Source organism: Phoxinus phoxinus (assembly GCF_949152265.1).
Source record: "Phoxinus phoxinus genome assembly, chromosome: 9".
Lineage (NCBI taxonomy): Eukaryota > Metazoa > Chordata > Actinopteri > Cypriniformes > Leuciscidae > Phoxinus > Phoxinus phoxinus.
Window position 1 is genome coordinate 11,074,227 of NC_136884.1, and position 26,192 is coordinate 11,100,418.

Below are 26,192 nucleotides of genomic sequence, written 5' to 3' on the forward strand. Positions count from 1 at the left end.
TTCTGCCTTTAGTTTTACCTTCAGCAAGTGAAATGCATGCTCGATCGGGTTGAGATCAGGTGATTGACTCGGCCATTGCAGAATATTCCACTTCTTTTCCTTAAAAAACTCCTGGGTTGCTTTTGCAGTGTGTTTTGGATCATTGTCCATCTGTACTGTGAAGCGCCGTCCAACCAACTTTGCTGCATTTGGCTTAATCTGGGCAGACAGTATATTCCTATACACTTCAGAATTCATCCGGCTGCTTCTGTCTTCTGTTACATCATCAATAAACACCAGTGATCCAGTGCCACTGGAAGCCATGCATGCCCATGCCATCACACTGCCTCCACCATGTTTAACAGAAGATGTTGTATTCTTTGGATCATGAGCTGTTCCAAGCTTTCTCCATACTTTTTTCTTCCCGTCATTTTGGTACATGTTGATTTTAGTTTCATCCGTCCAAAGAATGCTTTTCCAGAACTGGTCAGGCTTTTTTAGATGCTTTTTGGCAAAGTCTAATCTGGCCTTTCTATTCTTGATGCTTACGAATGGTTTGCACCTTGTGGTGAACCCTCTGTATTTGTTCTCGTGAAGTCTTCTCTTGATTGTAGACTTTGACAATGACACGCCTACCTCCTGGAGAGTGTCCTTCACTTGGCTGGATGTTGTGAATGGGTTTTTCTTTACCATGGAGAGGATCCTGCGATCATCTACCACTGTTGTCTTCCGTGGACGTCCAGGCCTTTTTATGTTGCTGAGCTCACCAGTGGATTCTTTTTTTCTCAGATTGTACCAAACTGTTGATTTGGCCACTCCTAATATTCCTGCTATCTCTCGGATGGATTTATTTTGTTTTTGAAGCCTAATGATGGCCTGTTTTACTTGCATGGAGAGCTCCTTTGAACGCATGATGTAGGTTCACAGCAATATATTCCAAATGCAAATACTACACTTAGAATCAACTCCAGACCTTTTACCTGTTTAATTAATGAATAAATAACGAAGGAATAGCCCACACCTGTCCATGAAATCACTTTTGATTCAATTGTCCAATTACTTTTGGTCCCTTGAAAAAGGGGGGGTGGCTCTCCCAAGAGCTGTAATTCCTAAACCCTTCCTCCAATTTGGATGTAAATACCCTCAAATTAAACCTGAGAGTGTGCACTTTCAGCCCATATCCATTAAATAACTATAGCTTGAATATGTGTTGGTAAATACCTGAAAAAAAGAAAAATTGTGCCTGTGTCCAAATACATATGGACCTAACTGTACAAATGACATTATTTCTTCTCAAAAGTAGCTTTAGAAGTTCTCAAACTTCATACAGTGTGCAGTTCCTGTCACCATACACACCTTAGATTCCTGGCCCACGTATGTTTGTGTGCGTGTCTCTAAGTGTCTGAGAGCCACGGGAAACGATCGGGAAACGACTCCACCATTCAGTCATTTTCACTTTCCGTCTCTCGTTCTCCATTTTTCAGAGTGACTGCGCACAGAGGGAACAGCGTGAGATCAATACGGCTGAACTTCAGCCTTCGATCTCCTCAGTGCCATACCGTTACCACGGAGACAGCAGCTCTGGTCCCCAAGCGGCGGCAACCACTGGAGTGAACGGCCAGTGATCGAGGGTTTTTTGGCAGTTACTTTGCACTCTAGGTGCCCAAATCTTAAGGGCTTTAAATACGGCATCAATAGGGGTAAGAATACTACTGTATGCTAACAACCTTCTGATGTGTTAACGGAGCTAAATTCGGCTTTTATGAGTTCCTGTGGGAATTCCAAACTTTCAGCATTGGGGGTTTCCTCGGAGTAGACCCTCTAGCCTCACATAGCTAGACTTTAGACAATTGCTGTGAAGCCTGGTTTACTTTGCAGCTCATTTGGGCAAAATACTGCCTACATAAGCAGGAAAAGATCTATGTAAAGTGAACATCCACAGTTTGTTTCCACCCTGATGAACATTAGAACCAAAGCAGTAAAATGAGGCATCTACAGTACCTAACGTCATATGTATTGCTCATTCAATATTCCTTTTGATATTCATATTATTATTCTATCAAGATACGAATGAAAGATGTAACAAGCATTCAAGAACAGAACAGTCCTGTTCACAGGCCCGGCTTGACAATGAGCGTAATTTGATTTGTGACATCTTCACTGTCATCTTGGTGTGGAGATCAAATTTTCAAGCCAAATGACCGCAGCGGAGCATCCACTTCCTCTGCTGCCATGGCGACGAGCTGCCACGGTGACATGGAAATATGGGAGCATCACAACAGATTATTGACACAGTTTGTCGAGCAAATTTACTTTTCAACCTTTTTAATAGGACTTATCAGATTTAAAAATGCATTTTCACCAGCTTTTAAAAAAAGTTGTTACGGTTAGGAATAGTTTACAGGTGATGATAAACTGGTCCCATAGCATGTGCAACGCGCACACACGTCTGCATGTGCATGTGGATATCCTTTGAGTGTATTTACAGCACTTGCAATTAGGTAATAGAATTCAAACATAATCACAAGCTAAAATAAGCTACTTAGGCTAAAATGCGAAAGAAATGCATTATGATTCAGATTCTTCGCAAACCACAATAAATCTCTCATAATGCCTTTGCTTCAGTGAGTGGGTCAGGTTTTGCTGGCATTGTGCTGATAGGGAGAGTAAAACCTGAAATCAGCTTAATTAAACTAATAAATTAAATGAAAATTAATGCAATGAATTAATGGAATGTCTTAGTGAAAACCTAAAACGATTTGTGTGAGGGTTCGGTTTAGGGTTAGGAGCAGGATTAGGGGATAGAAAATATCATTAGCTCAATACAAGTCAATGGAAAGTCTATGACAGGAAAAAAAAACAATATGAGAGAGACAACTGTGTTGTGAACTTTGCACTTTAGGGCCTGTTAAGGACAGACAGACTCAATCAATGACATTTCCATTTCTCCACACACAAACCACACAGTTACACTAGTATGTGAAAAAAAAAAAAAATCTGCTCTTTTCAGGTTTACAATTTCAGGATAAAAGAGTCGGGAGTCACAGAACAGCTACTGAGCGTCTAGCACACGCACACACACACACGCACACACGCACACACGCACGCACGCACGCACGCACGCACGCACGCACGCACACGCACACACACACACACACACGCACACACACACACAAAATGACTTTAAATGTGTGTGTGTGTATGTGTGTACACTTACAGTGTGTGTATGTACACACACACATTCAAGAATTCAAGACAAAACAAGGTTCTATATAAGGATAAATGTATTGAATAATCACGTAGATAAAGTATGTTTACGAGCTGTTTAATTAATACAATTTAAAACAATGAATTTAAACAAAAATAATTCTAACTAAATCCATACAATGATCTCATGATAGGAACCCTTATAGGGTCCTATACTGTATAACATGCCTGATAGAACCCTTTGAAAATCCCAGAGGAAAAAGCTCTCTTGGAAAGCTGCTCGACCAATAAAATTCATGGGCAAGAACTGTCATACAAAAACAACAACAACAACAACAACAACAGACGTCTAGGTGTGTCCTCATTTAAATAGCTAGGCAAAGTGTAGGTGCGTGTGTGAAAAGTGCCACAGCTCTCATTAAAGCAGAATGCAGGACAACCACTACAGCAAGTGTCATTTGAAGAGGGAATCATGTTCTTAATAAACATTACAGAGATAGAGAAAAGCGCAGGCAAGACAGAGACAAAGTGACTGCGAGTGTAAACGTGTATGTGTGTGTGTGTGACCATGGTGATGGAACTGTAGATCCTCTTTGCTCTGGCACTAAAACAACCATCTGCTGAAGCTTTGTTTTTCAGACCTGCGACAACAACGAACCAGCTGTACACGTCTGCGGGCATGTGTGCCTGTTCCTGCGTGTGCGCGTGCAATATGAGCGAGGCGGAAAACAAGAACGGGAGCAGAAGAAATGAAAGAGACGAACACCTGTGAGCTGCCAACACGATTCACGGCGCGAGTCACCTCTCGGTAATGAATACATTAGGAACGGAGTAGCGCATCCCAGTCCTCCAGAGGACTCTGAAATGACCGGTTAGCGGCCCCTCACACCGCATCCGACGTGCTCCTCGATTCAACCTGGTTGCCGTTTATTCCTCTCCGACATAACGGGTAACAAAAGCAAATTTAACCTTGAAGAATAAACAGCACGAGTTTGTATGCGGGCCGATCTTAAAAAGGCAATTAAGCATGATGGATGGTGCTTTAATCTGCGTGCAAAAATAATTGTCTTGTTGTTTCATCTTCCGTCTTCATTATATCTAAAACTCAGCGAGGACAGAATGACAGAGAGGTGAAGTTATCAAGGAGAAGTGCTCTTTTACTATTCAGACATACTGTTTGGTTGGTTTTATACTAAATTATGCAGTTAATATGGGAAAAAAATATACATCTTTGTGACATTTGTAACATTGTGATTATTGAAACATGATGTATCAAAACAGGGAATTAATACTGTGATTGAAAGAAAATGAACTCGGAAAATATTTCATTTAAAAGAGAAGGTGCAAACTCATTTCAATCTATTCAATATCAAGGGACTCTTAAGGGAGTTAATAATATATTTTTGAGTAGTATATAACTCCATGGCTCAAAGTTCATACCTTCTTCACAATGGGTCTGTTTACAGATTTCTATGAGTGACTCCAGAAGGTCATTCAGCACATTGGGCATCATTTCTAAAGCCTGTGTTTGAATAGTGTGACTTTCACAAAGTTGCTAATGGAAAAGTTTGAGCAACATTGAGTGACACTCAGCGTTTGTTGCTTTGGTTCTCTGGATATTTCAGACGTCTTACAATAGAAAAAGGCAGGTCAGCTCAAGTCCCCGCTCTGTGTCTCTTGTCTCAGGACAATGAAGGTCACATAAGGGCACATTCAAGCCTCTGACATGCTCACAGCACCTGGTAGAAAACTGAAGATTCAACTCGATGAAAGAAACTGAGAAAGGAGCAGAAAGGCCATCTCTGATGTCTTAAACCCAGGACTGAGATAATGGTAAGATGCAAGATTCAGACATTTTCTAAAGCACTGATGAAGGCGAAATGAAACATCACTGCTCAGTAACACCTGGCCAGGTGGTTTATTGAACAACAGTAAGTTCTATAGATTTGTATCAAGATGCGACGGATTTCCAGAATCAAGATGGAAAAGTAAGACAAGACATGATTCAATCTATATTGGATTATGAAAAGTGGTTGAGGAGGGGTTGAAAATTAAGAGGGCTAGGTGACGCGAGGCAAAAAGGAAAGGTCGTTTAGAGGTGAAACAAGTTATTACATTTTGAAGGTTTGTGAAGACTTTAAAAATGGTTTCTCTTTACAATAACGGTAACACTGTTTCGATGGTCCACTTTAGATATTTTACTAACTATAAGTAACTTTACAACTACATGTCAACTAGGCTACTAGTCATTAGAGCATTAGTAGATTGTTTGCTTAATATCTGCTAACACTATTTTGATGGTTCCCCAACAGACATTATACTGACTATAAGCAACTGCAACTACGTGTCAACTTATTCTACTAACACCTAACAGTCTACTATTACTCTAATGAGAGTTAGTTGACACGTAGTTGCAAAGTTACTTGCAGTAAGAATGTCTAAAGTGGACCATTGAAATTAAGTATAACTGGAATAACATTCAGCAATGAATCGTTTACAAAAGGACAAAAACTTTAAGACAATCAAAGGATGGAAATGAAACTTTTTGGTGGGATTTGACAGCCCCCTCTTGTCAGCTGAGGTGGGTTGCACCCACAGAATTTGCGATGAAAGGGGCGTCTACACTGAAAACTGGCCCGTCACATACAAAGACCTCAGTCAGATCCCAGAAAGAAGGAGAGAGAAAGCAAGGCAAAAAAAAAATGGGGGAATGATGCGTATTGGAGCCCAGATGGGAGGATGAAGTGGCTAAGTAGAGGTAGAGAGAGAAAGAAAGAAAAAAAAAAAAGAGAAGAATGTATCTCCTGTTCTTCATAGAGCGCCTCATACTTGTCCGAGAATAAACAGGAAATGCAGCTGCGTTTGGACCCCCCCCCCCCCCCCCACCCCTCCTCTCCCAAAATACCCCGCATTCCTAACGCTCTTCCATCATTCTCTATCCATCCGACCCAACTTATTCCATCTCAGAGATGTGGAAAAGGGAAATTAAAAGAGAAGTTCTTCGAAACATCTTCCACCCCATTCCCCAGGGCTCATTCTTCGCTCTGTAATGTGGTCTGATAGTTAGAAATCTGGACACGCAGTTGCGTTATTTGACTAATCCCTCTTTCTTGAGAGCAAGAAGAGGAGAATGGTGGCTTTGTGGCTGCAGACAATGTGGCAAAAAGAACTATACAGTACCAAATTGAGGTCGCCCAGAGACAATGGTTGTCCTTCAGCTTATATTCACAGACATCCCACAACTCTATCAAAAGTGTTTCTCCCCGTAAAGACTTTTGTATTTCTATCTTACATGGCAACAATAGGAGCAAAACTCCTGAACAGAACCTGTGTCACTTCTTCTGACATGGTGGCTAGAGTTCTGGGATTGAAATCCGGGAGCAGGCTCTGGGTCAGTGGGGAACCCACAGTTCTTTTTGACACCTGCTTACAGAAAAGACACTAAAGCGCTTGGTTACAGATAAATATCAAACACAAACTTCAACTTATCCTGGTTTAGTCCCACACAGAGAAACCACATGACTTTATTCTGCACCTGATGTTAATCTGCTCTGATGGAGTGCTGCTCTTCATTTGAAGCATATTAGCTGCCCTCTTGGACACAAGGTCCAAACAAAACATGCATATGCATGCGGTCAGACCAATAGAGGGATTATGTCCATGAATACATTAGGGCTGGGACAGCATTTCTGCATACTAATGTGGACAGCTGACGTGCCCCTTGTCAAAGTGTCTGAGCTTCGCATGAATGTATGCATCTGGACGGCCACATCATGTGATCTTATTATACTTCTAATTAGATCACGTCTATAATCGTAGGAAAGATCGTTTGTTGGTTATTTTCCCACACTAGCAATAGCAATCACTCGCTTTCTTGGCTATAACAAAGAGAAGAGAAGATAATTTAGTGTAGAAAGATGTGGTGACACAATAGAGAACGGAAAAACAGATAATAATGTGAGAGATTTACAGGAAGTGCAGGTGGCCAGCAATTCATACTAAAAATATTGGAGAAACACTTAATTGCCTTCACAACATTATATATACAATTTTAATATATTAATATAGAAAATTGTAAAATAAAATAACAGCTTTTCTAATTTTACAACAACAAAAAATATTATTATCATCATCATTAAAATGGCATACAAATTCTAAATATGTTATATAATTGTATATCAAATAAATTTTATTTATAAAGCACATTATGTATATATATATAGCAATTATATTAATATAACAATTTATGTAAATGCAAATGGATATTTTAATTTAATACTGTAATAAATATAATAATAATAATAAATTAATAAACAATAATACATTTAATCTTTTTTTAATAGCTACTAGCTTTGATCTGCTAAAACTAACTATTAAGAGTACGCTAGTATATAGATGACCTCAAAGCTTCCAGAAATGGACAAAAACCCACAAAACTAAGTACTCTGACCTATCCTTCTCCTTAAAAAAAACAAACATTCAAAGACCTCACAGTCAGCATGACAGCTCCTATCATGCTACATCAAGCTGAAATGCAATCCCACAATCCACTGGGCCATGTGCTAACCACACAGGCAAATCTCCCTCTCATAGGTGAGCTGACCCCTCTGTGAGGAGATGAATGTGGGGTGTGTTCGCCCTCCTCTGTGGAGCTGAACTGTGCTTCTGCGCTAATAGAGATCTAAGCTCAGGACACACAGGTGATTACCTACACTCTCAAAGGTCATGCCGGGGTCATGAGCATAGCGACACAACGCTGTCAGACAGACTAGCCGGGTAGCTTTGTAATTACCCATGAGGCTACAGCAGTGGCGGAGATGCTGCGTTGAGGGATGTTGAAAGCAGCATCCAGCGACCTCTCTGATTGGGGTTAACAAGGGGCTGATTTGCATATAGGGAGTGGTTTGATTAGTAGTTTTGTGTGCATGCTCAGATTCTTGGAAACAAGAGGGCGTCAGTGAAATAAACCAGCAATTGTAAAAATGTGTCTGGTAGCGTTGTGTCAGGTCTAGGCTTTGAGGAGGCCATTTAAGTTCTTTATACACAGGGGCATTGACCCTGACAGAAAAGACCCTTCCAAAACTGTTGCGGCAAACAATCCTCTAGATGTCAATGTATGATGCATCATTTAAATTGGTCGTCTTTGAATTAAAAAGGCCAACCCAATGCAAGTCTGACTAAAAATGTAAAATGTAAAACTACAAAACTGAAGCTTGTTGCCCTTTGAGTGCAACAAAAAGACTGCAATCTAATTTGTAACCGGTTTAAAGGGGACCTATTATGCAAAATTCACTTTTACGCTGTTTTTGAACATAACTGTCCGCAGTGTGTACACAACCACCCTATTATGGTAAAAAATACATCCACTCCATTTGTTATTTTCCCCATAAATCAGAAATGGTGTCTCAAAATGAGCCATTCAGGAATGCATCCCTTGTGATGTCACAGTGGGACAGGCCCCACCCATGGCTGGCCACAGAATCTGGCCTATTAGTTTAGCTCCTCCCCTGATTGACCTGTACACAGTCTGCCATGTTTATCTCCTCGCTAGAGCATTTAATACCGGTAGTAGCATTTAAGAAATAAATTCTTATTAAAAGCTACTAGTTATTCAGTCGAGAGCAGTGAGTGATTTTCAGTTTTTCTTTTGTCGTTCAATTCACACTAACAGCATACACAACAGCAGGTACTGTATATTAGGCTGCCGCTGTATTAATACAGATCTAATATAGACATGTGATTTTTTTCCCCCTAACTGTTTACGTTCACAGACATAACCAACTGAACTTTGTGTGCATTTCACAGTTTAAGCACTATAAGACCCGAAAGAGAATGCACAATGTGACAACAGGCTTTCTGTGGATGTACTTCGACTGTGTTTACTAAGAAAACCGCATATTAGTAGTTTAAACTGATCTAAAGCTCTAAAACATGCAAATAATAAACTTTCATGACGCCAAAGAACTGTAGTCACGTGACCTGTGTAGTCACCGCGATGCAGATTTTAATAAATAAACAAACTGTTTTGTTTTGTTTGTTGTTGGGAGAGTATCTGAGGCACAAGCTGTAAAGGCTCCGCCCTCTTCTGGATAGGAAGCAGCAGCTCATTTGCATTTAAGGATACACACATGAAAACCGCATGTTTTTGCTTCAACCTAAAAAGGGGCATTTACAGCATGGTATAATAAATGATCAGTGGGGGTAATTTGATCTGAAACTTAGATACAACCTGGGGACACCTGAGATCTTTTTAAAAGAGGCTAGGTCCCCTTTAAAATCTGATTTGAAATTAAGAAAAAACCTGTATAAAAATCTAGGACAGTATGCAGCTGGACTGAGATTAGTGTAAAGTGGTCACTAACATGAAAAACACAAACTGAGTTTCAGTCTAGTAGTGCGTGGTGGAATTAGAAAAGTAATGCATAACTTTCCTCAACAAGCTTCACTATATGAGATGTCATTCATGTCTGTAACACAAACGGATGCTCTACATTGTTGTCCGATCAGCATGACAGTATTCTTTGTCATTGTCGATCAAAAACAGAGTGGTGGTATGTTGCCCAACTCCTTACTCCAGGTGAATAAATGTTTTATCCTCTCCATCTACAGGCAGAGGGCAGTCAGAGCAGCTCTGAGTGCTTATGAGAGCTCAACTTGTTATCTCAGAGTGAGTAAGTCACGGAGAGTGAAAGACAATGGAGCCATCAGCTAACACACTCTGACAGGCCACCCTTCAGAAGGGTTAATAGACTCCAACCTACAGTAGTGTTTTAAAGTGTGTGTGTGTGTGTGACAGAGAGAGATTGAGAGAGCGAGAGAGACACAGTCATCAAAACGGACATCTTATGAACTGACACCTGCATTTCATCACTACAAACACACACACACACCATAATGTATTATTCACTGCAGTGACCACTAGGACGGCATTCCCCTGGCGGTCCCCAACCGCAGGGATGAGAGGATTAAACATTTAACAGCGCATGACAAAATGGAACAGAATGAATAAATAAACTGAAATAGCCCCTGGATGCACAGTCAGCATGTGCCACGCGCATACACCTATCCATGCCACACAACTACAGTGCTGAAACTAAAGTGACCTATAATGTCATACCGATAGCAACAGAAACAACAGCTATTACAGTTTTTCTCTCTTTTCAAAATGCAATAGGGTAAAGTATGTGTGATCATTATTTAGCTATGAGACCTAGTGGTGTGGTCAAGCTTTGCTGTGAATACTAAATGGCAGATGACCTTGAATGGGGCAGACCTGCTAGCAATTCATGTTCATCAGACAGGGCAACAGAACTCCCTACAGGCTGAGACCTCACCCATAACTGTGTCCGAAACGTCCATTTCCTCTTCCACCAATCACGTACTTCTCTGAAGGGAACCAATTAGTGTGGCTATCTTACATTTAGACGTGTTACAAGAGTGCTTAAGATAGAATAAAATATTTGAAGCAGGCAAATGTTTACAGTAGGGATGCACCAATATTAAAATTCTGACTACAAGCGGAGGATTATTCATGTTAAGGCCAATAACTGAAAAAATTCTACATTATTTTGTCTAAATAAAAATAAAAATAAAACAATAAATCATTTTAAATGCTACAAATACATTTTCATAGTTAAGTGAGAATTACATGGAAGCAAAGGCCCTCTACATTTAAAAAAAATAGTCAAATATGAGCAAGCACAATTGAATATCCAATATTGACCTTTACCAACCAACCAAACAAAACACATGCATATATACATAAATATTGGCTGATTGAAATATTGATTTTGCAGTGGTTCTCAACTGGTGGGTTGTGACCCAAAAATAAGCCGTAGGACTGTTAGGGTCACAGATAATGGGGTGGGGAGAATGCTGAATAAAATGAATACAATAAAATATAAGTGAATGTATTTACCATGTATTTGTGTTGCTGGCGACAAAAGCTGTGTGTCCAATCGAACTCTACACATTATTTATGCAAATTCCACTGTCAAGAAACCAGCCAAATTAAGAAGAGTCCAACACAAATAGGTTGTGTGACATTCCTGAATAGAGAAAACTGGAATATTAAAAGGTTTCACTGTTTGATTTGAAGAAAATGTTTAACATTTTTGTAAAGTTCTGGGTTTCCACTTGACACCCGATGGGAAATCTGGGTCCTGAAGCAAAACCAGTGGACAACTACTGCTTTATGGCATCTTCTATACGTTTTGTGTGCAGTTACTGTAGGTGTGTAGGAGTCTGTTAGTTCGGATGGGTGTAGTTGTGTGTTAGCTTTCAGCGTGCGTGTATGTTGATCCGTAGGTGTGTGTTTGTGGGTGTATGTAATTGCGTGTCTTTGTGTCTGTGTGTGCGTGTGGGTGTGCGTCCATAATTGTGTGTGTCCTCCTTATCTGTTCTCCTCTCCTTTAGTTCATTGGCAGACTAGCTGAGCTCAAACTGTTCAGCTGCGACTGGTCCAAGCCCAGTAATTACAGCTTGTCAGAAAGAATTAATTTTCTCATTTCTCATAAAGATGTGTAAAAATTACCATGTTATTATACACCGACACTCTCCAGAGGCACACACCAAATTTAATTTAGAATTCTTCCCGCACATTAAATTAAATCCATAAATAAGAGTTTAGGCATTGGTAGGGAAGCATATGTTCGTTAGGCCAAGCAGGCTGCTTGGGCCTGCGCTAATGTCTATTGTAATGTTTTAATAGCTTGTGCCTTCTAAGCACCAATAAATTTATATGATCACAACAGGCGACGTCGAGCGCACGGCCAATTAGGAGTGCCGACACCGCCGCTGCTGCTGCCCTCAGGAGGAAAGAGAGGTGGGAAAACTGGAGGAGAGCGAGAAACAGACAGACAAAACTGGCTATCTGGATCTCTTATACATCTAAATAAAATATATAAATATATATAAACATTTCAAATTTTTTTGAGATGGATAGATGGATGGATGGATGGATGGATGGATGGATGGATGGATGGATGGATGGATGGATGGATGGATGGATGGATGGATGGATGGATGGATGGATGGATGGATGGATGGATGGATGGATGGATGGATGGATGGATGGATGGATTAGGGTGAGGTAGAGGCATATGAAAAATTGTCAAAATTGGAACATGCTTTGTTCAAAATGCTCTACGAAATCTCCCCTCTTTTTCATATTATTGAATATTTTAGGCAAATTTAAGTATGCTTATAGCTAACAACTGTAGTGTATCTAAAAGAGTTTTACTAAGTTTAAATCCATTCAACAGACTTACCAAAATTACCACAGAAAAACCCCCGCTCCGTCTGGGCCTATATGTCATCAAAATAAAATCATTAGAATCATTTTGGCAGGTATATGGTCTATGCCAGAAAACAAAAGTCAAGCAGCTTGATAAAAGTTTGTAGTTGTCAACTGAACAATGTTTTGTAAGTGGGTAGAGGCTCCGGAGTCATTAGGGACTGGGGACAGAGCCATGATTTCTGGATCAGAGCGCATCATGTCATCGTCTATATCAGGCATCTACAAATGAAACGCTACATCAATCAGACAGCTATTTATAGTGCAGATAAAGGAGAAATCTAACACTAATAAACGTGTTTGTTGCCTGCTCAAACTCCATGTACTTTACAGGGATGCCCACAGAGAGAAATAAAGAGATACAGTGAGGAGGTGGAGACAGTAAAAGAGACGCACAGAAAGAGGGAGAGGATGGTTGGTTGGAGATGAAGGCACAGGAATGGTGGATCTCGCTGCGAGGGGGCACAGGATGGCGGTCTCCCACTGGCACGCCGCATAGACAGTAGGAAGTCATACGCAGACTCGCACACAGTGGGCAGTGCCACAGTCAGAAAGACGGAAATAGACAGAACTCACACATACCGCCAACTGAGTCTCATAGGCTTCATGAAATATGACTACAAGCTGCGAGACAGCGGCCACTCTGACACACTCAAGCCCGTCTGTGATACGGTCCCACACACACAGACATGTATGGCACACATACATGACAAAGACGCCCACCAACAGCTCCAAACACAGATGAACAGACACACAGCCCCTTCTCCAGAATCCATTCACACACACACAAACAAAACCAGCCCCCTGATGGCGCTCATAGGTGAGTTGAAGTGTGTGAACGCTGGGGCTGAGGAACATATGTTGTCCAAAGAGCCAGGAGGCAATGTCTATTACATGATCAGAGCTTTCAGAGTTCATTACTGAATTATGTGTGCCACCATAAAAGCATTTGGACACACGCCACACTTACTTCTTTAACGTGTAGTCGAGAAATACAGATTTTTTTTTTCTGCTTCCTGAACGCAAATACAGCTTATAAATGGCTACTTGTACAGTATATTTTTAAAAATTGCTATACATCAAGTCATGTGTGATTTTTTTCCTTTTTTTTCCTTTTGCATGTTTGGATTGCAGTATATAAGCAAATAAGAAGTTATAAAAACTCAAACTGTATATAGCCATAAAACATTTAACTTAATTTATAAAATCTAACTGATAATTGCATTAAATACAATTTAATACTGATTAAATAGTATATTTAAGGAACAGTAAGATTTTAAAATCTGCAAAACTGCAAAAATGTACATTTATTTATTTTCATTTAAATTTTTTTTGTGTCCGCCATGCACAAGTGGCACAGGGTGACAAGGTGAATATATACATTTTTAAGAATCAGTCATTGGTAAAAACCTACATAGATTATTAACCACCCTTAATAATGGTGGTTATGGCCATTTACTGTGTCCAAATCTATTTGGAACACTGTACACCCTCACATCAGCAGACAATCACAAGACGACACCAGACATTGCTGCTTTGCTTTAGTTGTCAAAGAGTAACAGGCTATGAGGATACATAATGTCTGTAACAATGACCAAAAAATGAAAGCACCGTGAACGTTTATAAGAGCCTTTTGCCGATGCACATATTACATACCAGTCAGTTGCGTTGAGGCTTCTTGTGGTGAAAAAGTGGTGTCCTTGTATCTGCTTCTACCTGAACAAAACGAACACAAAAAGAACACGTTAGAAACTTCACTCAGGCTCTCCAGCCCTCTCAACACTGAAGCATTTCTCTGCTTGAAGAGGTTTGTTTGATGGTGGAACAAAAGTATTAAACTTTGTTCTGCCAAGCTGAGTGTTGCCTTGAAACTATAATTTTGCTTTGTTTTAAGTTCTCCCCCCAACGGGAGAACTTCTGGACCTCAATGATGGACATTGTGTAGACTTTTCTGTCCATAAACAACTTGAAACACTCTTAATCCACTTCACAGAACTTATCATTGCATCTGTAAATTGTACAGTACTTAAAATGTCACGTCTAGAGTTTATGAGTGTAAGCATGCAGAATAGAGAGGATTCTCTCAGCTTTATCAGAACTCTTGGCAAGCTCGGATTCTCCTCAACAAACCCGGCGCTAAGTCTTATATCATCCTTCTTAGAACTGAATTGGTAAACCATGTCATTTGTGAGTAGTTTTGGAAGATTTAGACCACTGTCCCCTTGCTAACAGATCAAACCAGATGAGATTTAGGAGACGCAGTTGTATATGTCTTCACTGGAACATTGCGGGGACGTGCTGGAGAGACATGGTTGTATAGTCTAAGAGAACATTGGGATCTTTCATTACATGAGCTGAGCCTCATTGTAAGTTTCTAATCTTGCACGCTCCCGTATATAATCCGCAGAGAAAACTTGGATGTCATCATCCCAAGTTTAGCGTGCAGCGTGAAGTCCTCAGTGAGGTGGAAATGGAACATGATTGAACGGCTAAACCTCAAATGAACGTACATGGAACTCTTTTAGGTTGATCACGTAACCAAGATTCTTGCGAATTGGGGCCAGTGGTTCTCCGATCGCTAAGATGCGTCGGACCACCCTGGTGCTATACCCGAGGGGGGAGGGTTTACACTCAGAGGATTGTGGAGATGTCTGTACAACACATATAGATGAATTCGGGCCCACAATAAAACAATATGACAACAGGATTCAAGATAATAAGGCCTAGGTGTGAAATGCACGGCCCACCACTGTATTAAAGTAATATAATAAATAAAGTCATTATAAATGTTCATATATATATGTATACGATGACTGTTTATTATTATATCATGTGAATATATTATTAATATAATATATATATATATATATATATATATTATAAATGAATATATAATAAATAAATGAATATATGTATATATATATATATATATATATATATATATACACACACACAGAAATTAATGAAAAATATTAAATCACTTTAGTAGGCCTACATGTACTGTATAATATGACTAATTAGATGCTATTATAAGCATTATCATCACAGAAGATTTTTAAGATAAGAAATTAATTCAGAGAAGTGTGTCCAAACTTTTGGCTGGTAGTGTAAATACGTGGTACATTAGACACAAACACTTAATATAAAACTATAATGGCTGTGCTTGGAGCTAGGTAGGAGTGTGTGCATGTTTGCTTATCTGTGTGTATGTGTATATCTATCCTACAAACGTGTGAGTGTCAGTGCAGGGCCCCTGCTTAAAGCACGGTCTTATTTACTCCTGTCAGCCCATAAAGCCAGCCTGAGTGCCACGCTGATTGAAATCCCCTTTTGTGTGCTAGTCTTCAGTGATGTGGCTTTTCTCTCGGCCTCGTCTCATGATGGAAGCCTGTACTGTTAATCTGAGAGTGTCCACTGAAAGGACGAAATGAGTTCCTGGGCTGAATGCACTCTTTAACTCATCTGTCTTGGTCTATTCAGACGCGGGGCGTGAGAGCTGGCGGCTAACACCTCCACAACAATACATGGCAAAGCAATGCAAACCTTCCTTACACAAACTACTCTGTCTCTAGGAGACTCATTTTTCCCACATTATCCTACTCTACTAGTGGTAAGTAACATCATTTAAGACTAAATATTGTTAAACCATTCATTAGAGCATCTTTCTGTATTACAAGGGTGACATAATAAGGTACACATACAAAAATAAGGTAAGCCTAAAGGAAAACTGTTTGCACTTTTCCTTTCTGACAGTGCACTGAAATTAACGTATCATGGTATATTTATCATGGTACATAAAAAAAAAAGTGTGTATTTTTTAATTGTATACTTGATATAAAAGTTTTGGTCAAGCATCAACAGTATATGAGCCTCAAATGTCTCTTAATAATATTGATAACTTTACATTTTCAAGAAGATTTTTGGTGAAACTATTTCTATATGACTTTTATAGTACCGGTATCTGCTTTTTAAGTTAGCATACAGTTACTTCAGTATTAAAATGCTTCTCTGAATGAATTTTTTTTTAAATACATAAACGGCAGTAAAAATGTATAAGTTCAATTTTCAAAAGGAAGCTGCCTTGTCGAAGTCATGGACTAGCATTTAGCACATGTGCTTCAACATGTAGCCTAGCGCGTTAGTGCTCATCATTTTCTGTCACTACTGTTACATTTCTGTAGCATGTGTGTTAACTGCTAAGCTTTATCATCATCAACGTACATCCCAAATTTCATGTATGACGATTTATGTATGATACAATACAAAATTCAGATTAGTGAACATCCAGTACAAAGGATTAGCAAAATTATCTCAAAGTCTGACTAGAAACCTGGTCAAGCTCAGAAGCCATGTGTATCGATGGACTCCATTAGAGACAGAAGAATAATAAGATCTCATTGTTGTTGGGGTGGAATTCCCCTCTGAGGAGAGATAAGTCGGGTCCTTTGTTCTCTGGCCTGTGTGACAGAACGCTTATATAATGCAGGCATAGAAAATGGGTACTATGTCAGGCTGCAAAGCAAAGTGGGCCTGTGGTCTGTTTATTTGTTGAAATGGATGGACGGAAAGATGAAGGAATTGAGTTGAAGACAGAGAGAGTTGTCTTACATAAGGTCCAGAATGGTTGTGTGAAACGGAGCATGATGGCTCTTCCACGCAGATAAAGAGATCAGGAAACATGACAGGAGAGGGTTGTACTAAGCGGCACTAAACAGTTTTGCTAAATAAGGGGGTTTCCTTGTTCACACAGCTATTTTAATCGCTGGAGGTCAAAGGTTGCTGTACTGTGGTTGTTAGACGGGCTGTGCAAATGGCTTTAGAGTTTGAAAATCGGATCACAAATATTGGCCATAAAATGAAGATGTTGTTCTATTTTGACAATTAATCAGTTTTCTCAAAAGGTCACTTTTCAGGCTAAACTAAAACTGGACCACTAGACCAGTTCTCAAACTCTTTGACTTCACGGTCTTCAAAAAGTTTGACCTCAAAATAATTTACAGCCCTTTTCCAGTTTATTAGAAAATAAGGAATTAAAAAAATATAGAGCTAAATGTAAAATGTATATTCATTTTTGAAAATGCCAAGGGTTTTTATTATTTTAAATTATTTTTCCTGGTAAAAAAAAAACAAAACAACTTTTTTCTCACTTTACAGTACATCCAAGTTTTCCAAGACTGCAAGAATCCCGATTCTTCAAAAACAGTTTTTGAGGGAGCAAATAAAAATGAGAAATATCTTTATTTTTAACTTTTTTTAACTCATGCTTATTTTGCTTTATTTTTAACTTTTTTTAACTCATGCTTATTTTGCCTAAATAGTTAAGCAGTCTTGAGGCCCCTTTGAACGTTTCCCTTTGGCCCCCTAGTGGGTCCCAGCCCCTTGGTTGAGAACCACTGCTCTACACTATCATGTCATAAACTTATATAACTAAGATCTTAAAACGTTGTGTGTGTGTGTGTGTGTGTGTGTTTGTGTGTGTGTGTGTGTGTGTGTGTGTGTGTGTGTGTGTGTGTGTGTGTGTGTGTGTGTGTGTCTTATCTTATGCCCCATAATAAATTTGAATGTTGGTTCAGTGTTATTGCAGGCAATATTTGAAACTCTGATGAAAAAAAAGTTCATCTGCGTGAAACTAGTATACACAAGATCAGTGTTTTCATACAATTAAGTTGCTTCCTGCTATGCAGGTCACATGCAGGAAATGAATGGGGAGGGAATCAAAGAGACATGGAGGAGGAAAATGAGAGATCTCTCTTCTGACTCGGTGTGACTGTGAGGTTAGACTCTGGAGTGAGCAACACAAAGAGATTAACTTATTTACAGCTGTTACCTACTCTAATGGCTTTTTGTACTACTAATTTCAGCCATCTGCGTTCTCTCTGAAGACTTTGTCACACAAAACTAATAAAAGTCATCTGGCGCACAAAATTAGAGAACACAGAACTATACAGAGAGGATGATAGACTCAAAGACACTAGAGCACGCGCACACGCACACACACACACACACAGCTGGACATATGACTGGGCATGCATTCCCTGTTGAATCACATGCTTACTGACTGACCGACAAACAGGCATAATGCAGATTTTCAAAGTTAATCTGTGATTGACAGTGGAAAAGATGAATTGCAGTACAGGGGGAAGTTTTAGTTTTTTGAAACTTTTAAATCAGAAATTACAATTTATATTTTTGTTAAAATAACTAATCATGATATATACTGCATATATATACACAATACTTATTATGTTAATGTTGTATTGCAAAACACTTTCTGCAGTTCTTATTGAGTAAGAAGGAATCTATACATTATGAATGTTGTCTACATAGAACACTAAACTCATTTCAATAAAGCAAGAAAAATATCCATGGATGTATAAATGTACACACTGAGCAGGAAAAGTTGCACTCAAAGTCAAAAACACCACGGTCACGCACAGAGAGAAAAAAAGAAACTGAGAGAGTGAACTCACAGGAGTTTGTGTTGACTGGCAACAGGTGAGCGTGTGAACATCGGCAAGGGTTCAGGTTGAATAGGGCGGTGTTAGTCAGGACAGAGGGGGAGAGCTGTAATGGGGGCAGCAGAACAGCTGTGAGGTGAGGAGAAGGGGGTGTCAGAAAGCACGTCCAGCCAACCAATGATCTTGCTTTATTAAATTAATAAAGCTCATCTCAGCACGCCTGAACACACCAGCAGAATGACACCAAATCTCACTGTTTTAATCACATTACGTACGGGCCAGCTCATTAGCCGCACAGGCTACTGGGTTCATATGCAGTGCACACGGTTACAAACACTCACACACATCACCAAGTGCTAATGGCTACCGTTTGCATGTTACTCCTGCCCTCTACACAGATGTGCTTTTACTGAGATGCTATCACTTTTTAATAATTGATCGTGTTTTGTGACTTTGAGTTATTTTTCAGGCTCATCCTTCTGTCCCGGACACTCTGGAAAAAGGCACAAACACACTCTGTATGCGTACGGTAAGGGTCACACCTGCGTTCAGAAGTCAGGGCTGTCCAGGAGATATATGACATTCGCTAGTTTTCCTGGACGGACTTCCTGTAAAATGAGCCTCATCTCCTCTCATTCCTGTACAAAGAGGTCTATTTGAATAAATGTTACACAACCAATCTACCCTGCGGGGTTCACGCAATGGTGTTTGTCCATCAGTGCGGTTTTGTGCGGTGCCTATGAATAAATATTTCCCTTTTGGAAGTCATTTTCTCAGAATGGGAGTGAAAATGTACCTAGACAATACCATCCAACATACCGACGGTTTTACATATGATAAATAAATAAAAATGCTGAAATGTATAAAGATGACCTAACACTGGGACAAACCATCTTCTGTTTGAAGCTTCTGTCTTATCACCACAAAATGGTGTGAAACAGATTTGATGACTTTTATTGTATGGACAAAAACATTTTATTCAAATATTATTTCTCAAAATATTCAAAGAAATGTGTCAAAATATCTCCTTTTTTTACAGAGCCCCTATAGGGATCTCCCAGTCACGTGACCCCTAGCCGCGTGTCAGCCATTTTGACGGAATACATCCGTCAGCTACTCAGTGGCAATGGATCTATTATTAGGGGTGTGTAATATATATTATTATAATACTTATAATATAGTTATTAGTATAATTATTTTATAATTAGCCTAAGTATTTGCAATACTTTGCACTACAGTATTGATACAATTGCGTGCGCAAAATATCTCAATATTGAACAGAATCTATTTTTCCCCCCACCACTATCTATTATTAGCGCAGCGGCCGTCAGCTAACTCTTCACGTCATATCATCGCACTTATTAGCATCAGAAAAAGATACAAGAGGAAGATAAAGGCATTAGGAATCAAAGATCCATATGAAGCACCACAAGTTCTTTTTTACAGGCATTAAATGTGTTGAAAAACTTCCTGACATGGAGTTCGGTGACATTTACAGCTACCTTATTCACTTCCCATCACGCTAACGCTACACCGGAGCTTCATTAAAAGCATAGCAGGCTATCGGTATCACGAGTCCGGCTGGGTCAGCAACTATTTGATTTGGACACCAGCGGGGAAGGATTTTTCAATCATCACCTCAAGGTTGGTCAATGTATTTTAATCACCAAATTATAGTAACGTTACCTGTAATAATTTTTAAACTGAGTTTACAAGGAAAAACACAAAATAAAATCACCTGTTTATTGCCACCAACCACTTGTTTCTCCGTTTTATTTCTTTTGGGATTCGGTATAAAGATATTCCTTTTGTATGATCACTTATCTGATCACATTCAACTGCACAGCATCGCTCGGGCATGATAGGAATATTTCGCGACGAGCTCTAGTATCACCGGTGGTTTAGCATTTCTATTCCGTCAAGATGGCTGCTCCAAATGGCGTGACATCACGCGGGACGTCCCTATAAAGGGAACTTTTCAGAAATCAAAAATGTAACGACTTTCGCCTGCACACGTGAAAAGATACTCTAGAATCTTTAACATGCTTACTTGTTACAATTACTGGTTTATGTATACTATAAACTATTTTCTTTGTAGTCACTGCCATATTAGTATGTAGTCATGTAATGTAACAGCATATATGCACATTAATTGATAGAGAGATTTGGCTTGCGTTAGAGCAGTACTTCTAATTTCAAGGCCTTATGTCCTATGTGGCAAGCAGGGCAGGCCTGAGAGCTGTGGGAACAGGGCGAAATCAATCAGGACCAATCAATCAGACAATCAATTGTAGCGGCAGCATGAAAAGCATGTGATCATATCAACTATTCTGCTTTACTACTAGTTATAGCACAAAATAAACTTGAATGAACATCAGAATGAATGTTGAAAGATACAGATAACTTACTGAATCGTGAAATTTGTGTCAATACCCAGCCCTACTCAGAACATTTTTTTCCATTTGATGAAGAATAAAAACAATTTTAGATTTAGATGACAAAAGCCAAACAGAATCCACCTGACTTTGATGACAGAACTGCAGCATCCTCTTACAATGAACACAGCATAATCGTCCATTGGTGTGGACGATAATATTTATCATTATAGTTACGTTTACAGATATCGTTCTTGGTGTGCACAGGCCGTTAGTTCACTTAGTTCATTTCAGGATTCACTGTAATTCATTTTCCAGTCATTGCTTCACACTGAGATCTAAAAGCTGAGATGTTTATGCTATGTTTAGTGGCCTCAGATCAAAAGCATAGTGAGTTCATGTGTTAGTAATGAGGAGAATAACACCCTGCTTTTGTCCACTCTTCACAAAGAACACAATAATGACACTGAAATAAACTGTGTCAGTGAACCGAGATGTAGCCGACATAAATAGCCGACGTGAGACAGAAAGCAAAGGAAGTTCGAAACAGAGACAGGACGGCAGCACCATGATAGGGATCCATTAAGATCAGACCATCAGAACGCACTCAAGGGTCACAGACTTTTGCTATATCATTAACCAAACAACTAAAATTACCCATTCACTGTGTGCATACTGAAAACCCACACAGACACACACATACACAAGGGCCCTGAACTGTCACTGTGTCGTTTACAGAAACACCATAATTAAACATCTCAAAAACAAAGCACATACACTGTAATTACTCCCTCAACTGCTACACACCAAACCACAGGAGTCAGAAACATGATTTTGTGGAGCACAATAAGTGTTTGAGTGTATGTTGTCATTAATACACTTGTGCATGTTTTTACCTCATGTATCTCTCTAAACATACATTTATACACCCAACAGCTAATCAAATATGATCTTTTATTTGCTGAAGTGCAAAGCGGGAATAGTTAGCTAGTTACATTCAGCAGTTAACCCCTGCATTGCTGTAAAAGATCCCATCCCTCCAGAGACATATCCTTCTGGACAACAAAGTGGTCTCACAAGCTTAGGTCCTGTTTAACCCCGGTATTAAGAATCGTTTTCATCAATCTGATCACAAGTGCATCTCAATACCAAGTGTAAACAGAGCCAAAAAAAACTTTGTGGGTACTGATTAGAAAGTATACAAAAAATATTATAGTGACTAATTATAAAGATAACTATACGCGCTGCTGTTACAGTACGTCGTCTACAGCTTTAAGTTTTCCCTATTCTCATAGAATTACAACGATTGTTAAGGGCGTCATATGATGCTATTTTCAAAACTTTATTATTTTGTTTATTGGGTGTAATACAACAGGCTAACATGCTTTAAATGTTCAAATTCATGATTGCACAGTGAAACGCACCAATTTCTATAAAGCCCTTCCTTCTGAAAAGCTCAGAGTGCTCTGATTGGCCAGCTGACCCAGTGTCGTTGTGATTGGCAAAACACTTCAAACTTGTGCTGGAAATGTAAAGCCCCTTACCAAAAATGATCTGAGGTTTGATTTCCACCCCAATAAGTACAATTTCAGAGATGGAGAAAATCGCATTGGGCTATTTTGGAGCTACTTTTGACTTGCCATTGAGCTAATCTCTCTTCATACAGTTATCCTTGATGCGAATGGGCCTTAAATTTTGAAAATGTGTTAATCAAATTTTTTTAAATTATACAAATCACAAACCAATCCCTTTTTCTTTGTGTCATTACAAAACCTCACAAAATCTGCATGGGGAAATTCCCCCCTCAATTGAAATCCCAGATTGTGCGAATTCCTGTTGAAATTACTCTATTTCATGTCTACTTGAGATAGTCGAGAAACTGCCATTGAGACGAATGGGAATGCTACAGATAGCTTTTTAGACTAGCACCTCTTCTTTGTCTTACAGCAAATAATTTTTTTTTACATCACATAATTAACATTCAAATCAATCTGATACATTTTATAATAAGTCTCCCCCAACTCTTTGCATTGCTTCTACACTCCTGCAAAAGTCACTGTTGTAGGGCGCTACGTTTGTATGTTAGCATGTGAGATTTATCTATTGATTACGGCAGACAGTGAATCCCCACTGGCTGTTAAGTGCGTGCGGATTTCTATGTGTGTTATGTTGCTTGTTTTTGGGGCCCCCTTCTGTCTCCTCTCGTGAGGGAAAATCTCTGAATATGACAGGACATGAGGAGACCCGACCATGGCAAAGGACACATACTGTGTGGGGAGGACAGACACGCATGTAAATAACAAACAAACGTGCGTGCACACACACACACAACATCTGCGTCTGTTGGCATCCGGGTCTGTCCTGTGTCCGTCAGAGTGTGTGTGATTCTCAGAGACACATTTGTGTCAGCATGATCACAGAGTCTGATTTTGTGTCTGTGGTCTCTCAGGAACACACACTGAGCTAACATTATTCTCTGATTTATGTAGCTTCTGAGGCTTTACACACTTAAATCAACATGAAACGGCATTCATAACTCAGAAATACCTTGAGTTACACGAGTAAAATGAGTAAAACAGGGTGTTTATTCCGAAAAAGAAGGTGGGACTTCATTTTATCAGTCAGGAATTATATTTAAATTAGTCCAGACTAGACAGAGGTTTCTAAGTGGCAGAAAAACAACTCGAAGAATCAGCAGTGCTTCGGTGAAATACTGTCGTGTCTCATTAATGACGGCTCGTATGAAGGACAACTCCTTTCTGTCTTCCATCATTGCTAATGACCTCTTCTGTACCCTTATCACCCTTTATGCAATCTCACTTGCTGTTAATTGAATGACAATTAATGGCCTACTTCCCTTATCAGCTTCATGAGGGGGTTCTCATTAACCATGTTAATGAACTGACCAGTTCCTTATCAGCCACAGTTCAGCTAGCGGCTAACAGCTAATGGCTAATTGTTAACAACTATCCTGCATCTGAGGGCTACATGATAATTTTGCTTGACAAGGAGTTATACTAGGGTCAAAGCTGATGTAAAAAAACACACAATGTAAATAGAGCCATGGCCACATAATTTTCCCTTTTTTCTTAGTACATTTCTGCTTTCTTGTTAAAGGTACACCGTGTAGTTTTTTAAGTATTTCATTAGCTAAAATATTTATTCATAAATATGTCCTTAATGGTGTACAATTACCTCTCCCAATGATCCAACTTATCCTCGTACGCGAAGAATTTCTTATCTTTATTTACATGGGACAGGTTCCGTGTCGTTCCGCCATCTTAAAAAACTATAATAGCAGAGAGGGGCAAAAAGCACTAGGCTACCTCAACGCGTTTCCACAACGCGTTTTCGTTCAGAGCCAGCATCAAGAGACTGAAACCAGCAGAAACGGAGAGAGGCGTAATGCGTCGTCACTGCCCCGGCAAATTTGAAAGGCTGCACTGCACGGTACTTCATAATTCAGGATCATACTTATGCTGAGCCACAGGAGAAATGCCAAAATTGAATTTAAAAGGAAACGTGACCAGCGAATTCAAAAAACGGAGGGTAAATAATGGGATAGCTTTACCCAGTTGGAAAGAGCTAATGAAGGAGAAAGACTTTGAAAGGGACTCTGAAGTTGCCAGCTTTCTTCTCGACATGTAAGTCAATGTTACGGTTTAAATTACAAGCCTTTTTTTCATTGCTTGGTTGTGTAATTCATTATATAGGCAGCATAACAGTAGAACATGTAACGTATAGTTAAACTCGACGAAGGGCTATTGTTGCCATAGCTTCTTGGTACATAACGGCTTCCGTAGTTGCAACACGCATTTGAAAAAGCGAGGAGCTAAAGAGCACTATTCGTTTGAATACAAAATACAATTTGACCGCTAAATGGGAGAAATTCCTACACAGTGTACCTTTAAGGCCCAGCTAGCTTAAACTGGTCAACCTGGTTTTAACTGAATATTAATAAACATTTTAAATTGTTTATATATGTTGTCTACGTAGTATATACATAATTTTAAAGATGAATCAATAGCAATCAAAATATATTACATAAATGACACATAATAATTGAATAATTACCATAGTAATATATTATGTAGCATACATATATAACCCATTAGGACTATAATGACCATTAGTGACCAGCCTGAATCAGCAGAAAACCAGCTATAACTATGTTTTTCCACCAGAATGTCAAAAACCATCAGGTTTATCATCTAATACGGACCATATCTCTGAACAGACATTAATCCATTCTACGCAGCAAGGATCTAAACCTTACACCCCCATCCACTTATATAGTAACCCTGACCTAAGGCTTTCTGTCACACATTAAAATCCATTAGTTTCACCTTCATACAAACCAGCTTTACAATCAAACTGTTTGTTCAGAGGCCATTTCTGGTCATGCCCATGGGAGGAACTACAGTACTGTCCATGTGTGGATGAAGAAACAAAGCTTTTCAAATGAAAGCGAGCTCAGGGGAATAAATAAGGTTACAATCTCCTTATGATACTAGAAGTAATAACACACATCCTTAAAATAAATAATTGTGAAGACATATACACAAATATTCAAACACAGAATGCACAAAGAAAAGCACCTTGACACACGTGCACACACACAAACTCACAAATGTGTCTCTAGTGGCTGAGATCTCGCCGGTATAAACTTGTTTTTATCTGACACAGTTGCTTCCGTTCATCTGTGGTGTGGATGTGTCAATACACAATCGCCTGTGTCTTTTGTTCACAGGAAGACTTCCCCATTTATCAACTCTCTCTTTCTTTCTCTTATTCTCGCTCCCTCTGTCTTTCACTTCCTCTTTCTGAAGGGTCTAGAAACCTGTACATTACTCTACTTTCATCAGGTCACTACATACT

At 39.3% G+C, this 26,192-nt stretch overlaps 1 protein-coding gene across 5 annotated transcripts in view; it reads right to left on the reverse strand.

Moving 5' to 3' along the window:
* sox5 (SRY-box transcription factor 5) overlaps positions 1-26,192 on the reverse strand; it is a 183,423-nt gene that overhangs the window by 98,226 nt on the left and 59,005 nt on the right. For 3 of the 5 annotated variants that reach the window (XM_079624200.1, XM_079624201.1, XM_079624204.1), the window contains one exon: positions 14,138-14,197. The gene's annotated coding sequence lies outside the window, so the exon portion shown is untranslated. Of the gene's footprint in view, positions 1-14,137; positions 14,198-18,951; positions 18,998-26,192 lie in introns of those variants that run through there. The other 2 variants (XM_079624203.1, XM_079624202.1) reach the window with 2 other exon arrangements.